The following is a 7,523-nucleotide window of genomic DNA, read 5'->3' on the forward strand; positions in this document are numbered from 1 at the left end:
TAGTAGCTTTCTATTTCTTTATCACAAAGCTGTTTGAAAGTACTGAGTTATTGTAATTTGACAAAATATAATATTGGTACACGGGCCATTAACTAACATAAACACAAAAGGTAAGACGGTTGATTGAAATTTAAAAAGTGTCTGTGCATTGATGATGTATAATATTGGGCTCCTTCATTTCCACTGCATGGGAAAGAATGTCTTAAAAAAGAAAATAGAAATTCCATACCAGGATCACTATATGGTCACCTTTGACAAGCTCACGTTTGTCAAATATGCTGAAAACAGTATTTATATTAGTGTGGTATATTTTCTCTTGTTGGAAGCTCCTAGCTCCACATCTGCAGATGTGAGTGTGTAGCCTATCAAAACAACACATAACAGAACAAACTGAGGCCATGGACAGGATTGGAGTGGTGTGGGGAGCATTAGAGATGAACATAGCAGGGTACAAATGATATCAGGAGGGTAACAGAAAAGGGAACATCCTTAGGGAGGAGAAGGACAGAGGTAAATAAGGCAGATGATGGGAGGAAGGTATGGGGACTAGCAGATTACAGTTGAGCTGATGGGGATAATGAAATGGGGAGTTCTTAAGTAAAGTGTAGGGAGATAAATACAGATGAAGGAGGTAGGTGAAATAACAATATGGATGGCTGAATAAGTCATAAGGCAAAAAGAGAAAATCCATAAAAAATCCTAAAATTAACAATTTATTCACATCCCTCAATAAAAGAAATATCAATGTTTGTCTTGATAGCTGGGAGTTAGTTCTTTAATTCTGAAGTGGAGTGTTCCAAAAGCTGATGGATGGGAATTAAACTGGTAGATATTTATGATCATTTCTAGTCATAATTAATGGCTATGCAATTAATAAGTTAAGGAAAGTGAAATAATGGCCTCCAACTGTGTCTGTGTCTATTTCTGGATCTAGGAGATGTAAAATTTCACAGAAAAAGAAACATAAAAAAGGAAAATATGAACAAAAACAGACATTTTAATGATAAAAATGATATTATCATGAATTATCACTATTATTCAATTAGATTTATGATTGAAAACGTAAGATAGTTGCAAAATAAAGCATAGTAAAATTATGCAACATGAGACTAACTCACCTCACGCTTTTGGATTTCTTTGTTGGATATTTTCCACATCAATGTAAGTTTTACTAAGTTGTAAAAATGTGACTAATATTCTGTGTTCATCACTACTTCTTTAGTTGTTAGCTCTAAAACGAAGCAATGTAAATCAGTAGGTTGCATTTCTCAGGCATGAGAATAGCAGGCCCACAACTGTGCATTCTGAATAAGATGTGACTGTGAAGGCCTTTATCATCTCTAGAATGCTACATACATGTAGATACATGGTGAAGTACATAGAAATGTGGACAATGATGTCCAGACAGGAACATCAAAAGTTAAAGAGATGGGTTAATTGAGAATAAGTAGGAACAATTGAATGATGACGTAGACACAGTGGCCAGTGAATCACTGGTCTGATGTATACTCTATTATTTTTCAGGTATATGAATTATGCTTTTAATATGATGTAAGATTAATACAATTTCCACATATGTCATCATTAAGGATTGTCCTTAATTTCCAAACTGGACTTGGAGTCCTGGCCAATATATTTCTCCTTTGTTTCTACATTTTCATAATCCTAGGTCACAGACTTAAGCCCACGGACATGATTTCCTGTCAATTGGCCTTCATCCACATAGTGCTGATCATCACTTGGAGGGGATATTTGGCTTTGAGACAGTTGAGTCACTAAATGTTGAGAATGACTTCAAATGTAAGGCAACTTTTTACATAAGCAGAATGATGAGAGGCCTCTCCATCTGCATCACCTGCCTCCTGAGTATGTTCCAGGCTGTCACCATCAGTCCCAGTAACACTTTTTTGGCAAAATTTAAATATAAACTTAAAAAGTACATGATTTTTGCTTTTTTATTTATTTGGTCTTTCAACTTGTCATTCATTAGCCACCAGCTTCTCTATTCTGGTGCTTTTACCAACGTGAGTGAGACCAACCAGATGAAGGTTACGAAATTCTGCTCACTCTTCCCCATGAACTTCATCATCTGGGCACTGATTTTAACAGTGACAACCTCCAGAGATCTATTTTTTGTAGGAGTTATGTTGATCACAGGTGTGTACATGGTGATCATCTTGTTCCGACACCAGAAGCAATGCAAGCATCTTCACAGCCTCAGTCACCTGAGAGCATCACCTGAGAAAAGGGCCACCCAGACCATCTTGCTGCTGGTGGTTTGCTTTGTGGTCATGTACTGGGTGAACTTCATCATCTCATCCTCCGCAGTCTTGTTATGGATGTACGACCCAATCATCCTTAGCGTTCAGAAGTTTGTGATGAATGTCTATCCCACAATTACTCCTTTGGTACAAATCAGTTCTGATAATAGAATAATCAGTATACTGAAATGCTTGAGGATAAAATCTCACCAAATTTTTTAGAAAATGTAATTTTCTCCAATTTAATAATTTTTTATTTTTTTATGAGTATTGCGTCATCATGTATGTATGTGTGAATTTCTGATACCTACAGAGGTCAGCAGAGGCTATTGTTCCCCCTTGACCTGGGCATACAGATGGTTGTAAGGCATCATTTTGGTTCAGCTGTAATTATTTTTTTCCAAAGTACAGATTTTTAAAACTTGTTTAATAGTGCAAATAACAATTCAGTATTCTTTATAATTTAAGTATTATATGTGGTATTACAAATGCAGAGTCTTGTGATATTTCTGTTGCCAGGTAGTATAGATTCCTTTAAGCTCATTTTACACCATAAATTGGATTTTCCACAGGAATTCTCTTACACTTTCCTTTTTAGTTTATATCATAAATGTTCCTCTGATGCTGAGGATAATCAAAGGAAACTCCTTGCTCATTCTGACATGTTTTAGATCAGTTGTGATTTAAGACTTCAGTTGTATTATTTCAGGTTTTTCTGGTTTTGCAAGTTTTCCTGTTCTTTGAAAAGTTTTCTTTACATGTGATTTGCAGTTTCTCTCTTGCAACTTTCAATGCACCTTTATTTCTCTGTCTCCTCAGTGTCTTAAATAGAAGATGTCATGGAAATTTTCTTTTCTGGTCTTGTCTTTAATGTGTTCTATGTGCTTCTTGTATGTGTATAGTGAGTCTTTCCTTAGTTTGGGACAGTTTTCTTCCATGATCTTCTTGAAGTTCTTGTGTTTGGCATTGGCTTGGGGTTCTTCTCCCTCACCTATGCATAAAATTTGAAGGTTTGACTTCTCCATGGTGTCCCCATAAACAACAATGTCTAGGCAGGCAATCTATCATCAGAGTTACATCCCCAGTCCACATCTCACTATATGCTGATTACATCACCTCAGGTCTGTGCCTCTGTAAGAAAGATTAATATTCTTACAGAGTGTTTAAGGTGGTGACATTTTCTTAACTTTAGCAAAAGTGCTTTGATTTCTAGGTAAAGTCCTGAAGTCACTGTCAAGAAAGTGTGGAGGCTATCAGAAATATTTTGGAAGCAAGAAAGATTCATTGAGAAATCAAAATGTTTTTCTATGTCTTATGAATGTGGTGTTATTTATACTTTAGTTTTGTCTAGAAGGACTGGGATCAACTAATCAACACAGACAGATATGGCCTAGTAGAAAAATTCACACACGGAAAACCCAGAGCTCAGCTGTTCCTTCTCTACTATTGTCCTGAAATTAGGGAAGTTCACTCCTCCATTTGATAGTACCACTTTCTAACAATCTGAAGCTAAGAAATTTTTCAGTTCAGGTGACATGATAGTTATGGTTCTAGAGAGAGATGAGCTGATGACATTTCTTCCCTATCACTACATCTTAGGGCCTCAATCCAAATGAATGTTGGTCAAAGACCCGGCAAAGTGAGCATTTCTTTTTCTCTTCAGTAATAGTGAGAGCTGTGAGTGGTAGAATGAAGCTGGGCTTTCTATGATAAAATGATTAGAGATTTTCTGTTTAGAATTCATTTTTGAGCCCTAGTGTATGAATAGTAACCAGAAAAGATGCGTGTAGACATAAAATAATCAGTATAATGATTTGTAAAAGGACACAAATTTCACTTACTATGTTCTCTGTTTGTAATGTATGTGAGAGTAGAAGGTGTCCCTTTGAAAAGAGGACAGGGTCTAGCAGAATTATGGATTGAGAGACAGGAAAAGATAACAGGGTGATGATGATCAATGGGTATTATGTATTGAATGAAAATATAGTAAAATCCATCTCTTTTTACAATAAATGACCATTCAAACAATTTAAAAGTGACCCCAAATAGAATATTCTAATGAGAATAATTGACTATGGATTCTCCTAGGGTGTACTCTAATAATTTTACAAGCATAGTTGCTCCTAGGTAGTGGCAGCCGTGATAATTTCCCAACTCTATCATAAAATACCTGAAATTGTTTAGAGTTGAGACACAGGAACACACATTTATTAGTTTTCAGGAGTACATTTATAATATTAAGATACATTTAAGATGTCATTGTTTTTTACCGCTGAGTAGAACTCTAAAGTGTATATATGCCACACCTTCTTTATCCATTCTTCTGTTGAGGGGCACCTAGGTTGTTTCCAGGTTCTGGCTATTACAAATAGTACTACTATGAACATAGTTAAACAAATGCTTTTGTAGTATGATTGGGCATCTCTTGAGTATATTCCCAAGAGTGAAATTGCTGGGTCCTGAGGTATGTTGACTCCCAGTTTCCTGAGAAGCCACCACACAGATTTCCAAAGTGGTTGCACAAGTTTGCATTCCCACCAACAATGGATGAGTGTTCCCCTTACTCCACATCCTATCCAGCATAGGCTATCATTGGTGTTTTTGATTTTAGTCATTCTAACAGGTATCTCAGAGTTCTTTTGATTTGCATTTCCCTGGTCGCAAAGGAGGTTGAACATGACCTTAAGTGTCTTTTGGCCATTCGAAGTTCATCTGTTGAGAATTCTCTGTTCAGTTCAGTACCCCAATTTTTTAATTGGGTTAATTAGAGTTTTAGTGTCTAGTTTCTTGAGTTCTTTATATATTTTGGCAACAGACCTTTGTCTGATGTGGGGTTGGTGAAGATCGTCTCCCAGTCAGTAGGTTGCCTTTTTGTCTTACTGACAGTGTCCTTTGCTTTACAGAAACTTCTCAGTTTCAGAGGTTCCATTTATTAACTGTTGCGCTTATTGTCTGTGCTACTGGGGTTCTATCTAGGAAGTGGTCTCCTGTTCCCATGTGTTGTAGATACTGACTTTCTCTTCTGTCAGATTCAGTGTGGTCAGATTAATATTGAGATCTTTAATCCATTTGGCCTTGAGTTTTGTGTATGGTGACAGATATGGATCTATTTTTATTTTTCTACAGGTTGATGTCCAGTTTTGCCAGCACCATTTCTTAAAAATGCTTTCTTTCTTCCATTGTATAGTTTTAGCTCCTTTTTCGAAAATCAGGTGTTCATAGATTTGTGGATTAATATTTCGGTCTTCCACTTGATTTCATTGGTCAACAATCCTGTTTTGTGACAATACCAAACTGTTTTCATTACTGTAGCTCTGTAATAGATTTTGAAGTCAGGGATGGTAATGCCTCTGAAGTGCTTTTATTGTATAGGACTGTTGTGGCTATCATGAAAGGTGATGTTTCTCTGATTTCCCTCTCTGCTTCTTTATCATTTGTGTATAGGAGAACAACTGATATTTTGTAGTTGATCTTGTATCCTGCCACTTTACTGAAGGTATTTATCAGCTGTAGGAGTTCTTTAATAGAGTTTTTGGGGTCGCTTATGTACACTATCATGTCATCTGCAAATAACGAAAGTTTGACTTCTTCCTTTCCAATTCGAATCCCCTTGATCTCCTTACCCTGTCTTATTGTTTGTTTTTTTTTTGGTTAAAAAAAACTTTATTCATAATATTAGGCTACATTTTGTTGATGAATGTTACCTTGCCAGTTCCTGGCATATTCGTTTGTTTTCTATTGCCATGATGATATGCCATAACCAAGGCAACTTAAAAGGTAATACATTAAATTTTGCTTACAGTTCCAGAGGTTTAAAAGTCCATTATGGCATAGTGAAGGCATAGCTCCAGGAACAGCTGAGAGCTCACATCTTTTTTTTTTTTGAAAGTAATTTTATTAAATTATAAAAGTTTCCATTTACGCCCCTCTTCCAAACACCCTCCCACTCCCCACCCCTCCCTCGCCTCCTCCCTCTTTGTCCCTAAGGGCAGTCAGGGTTTCCTGCCCTGTGGGAAGTTCAAGTTCCTCCCCCGTCCCTCCAGGTCCAGGAAGGTGAGTATCCAAGCAGACTGGATCCCCAAAATCCAGTATATGCAGAGGAAACAAGTCCCAGTGTCATTGTCAATGGCTTTTCAGAAAGACTCCGGGCCAGCCACATTCAGAGAATCCGGCCACATTCAGAGAATCTGGTTGGATCACGTCCTCGTTCAGTGCCAGTCCAGCTGGCCTTGGTAAACTCTCATTAGATCCGTCCCCTTGTATCAGTGGGTGATAGCATCCCTCGCAGTCCTTATTTCCTTTTTCATTTTCTTCATCTTTCTGCTCCTCATTTGGACCTTGGGGGGCTCAGTCCAGTGCTCCAATGTGGGTCTCCGTCTGTATCGCCATCCATCGCCAGATGAAGGATCTATGGTGGTAAGCAAAATATTCATCAGTATGGTTATGGGCCAAGGCTGGTTCAGGCACCCTCTCCTCTGTCCAGAGAACAATCTGGGGATCTCTCCTTGGACCTGGGATCCCATATATAATCAAGTCTCCTGTAAACCCTAAAATGACTCCCTTAGTTGAAATATATTCTTCCCTGATCCCATATTCATCCTTCCTCCCGTACCCCCATCCCGGTCATAGTGCTGCTATGAACATAGTTGAACCAATGCTTTTGTAGTATGATAGGGCATCTCTTGGGTATATTCCCAAGAGTGGAATTGCTGGGTCCTGAGGGAGGTTGACTCCCAGATTCCTGAGAAACCGCCACACTGATTTCCACAGTGGCTGAACAAGTTTGCATTCCCACCAACAGTGGATGAGTGTTCCCCTCACCCCACATCCTCTCCAGCATAGGCTATCGTTGGTGTTTTTGACTTTAGCTATTCTGACAGGTGTAAGATGGTATCTCAAAGTGGTTTTGATTTGCATTTCCCTGATCGCTAAGGAGGTTGAGCATGACCTTAAGTGTCTTCTGGCCATTCGAAGTTCATCTGTTGTGAATTCTCTGTTCAGTTCAGTACCCCATTTTTTAATTCGGTTAATTAGAGTTTTAGTGTCTAGTTTCTTGAGTTCTTTGTATATTTTGGAGATCAGGGTTGGGGTATTTTAAGTAATTTGAAAATAAACATCTTCAATTTCATTATTTTCTAAAACTCCATGTAGGTACTATTCTATGTTTCTGTTTTATTATTTTTGCATCTTTGTACTCTTTACTTATATTTCTAACTCCCATATCATTACCCTGACAAGTGGTATTTGAGGATGGTCCCCAAT

General features: G+C 37.8%; 1 pseudogene; it reads left to right on the forward strand.

Annotated features, from left to right (window-relative positions):
• Positions 1 to 1,575: 1,575 nt before the first annotated feature.
• On the forward strand, positions 1,576 to 2,483 carry LOC148121800 (vomeronasal type-1 receptor 90-like; annotated as a pseudogene).
• Positions 2,484 to 7,523: the final 5,040 nt, after the last annotated feature.

The sequence above is a fragment of the Myodes glareolus genome, chromosome 6 (assembly GCF_982192425.1).
Source record: "Myodes glareolus chromosome 6, mMyoGla1.1, whole genome shotgun sequence".
In the NCBI taxonomy this organism is placed as follows: Eukaryota; Metazoa; Chordata; class Mammalia; order Rodentia; family Cricetidae; genus Myodes; species Myodes glareolus.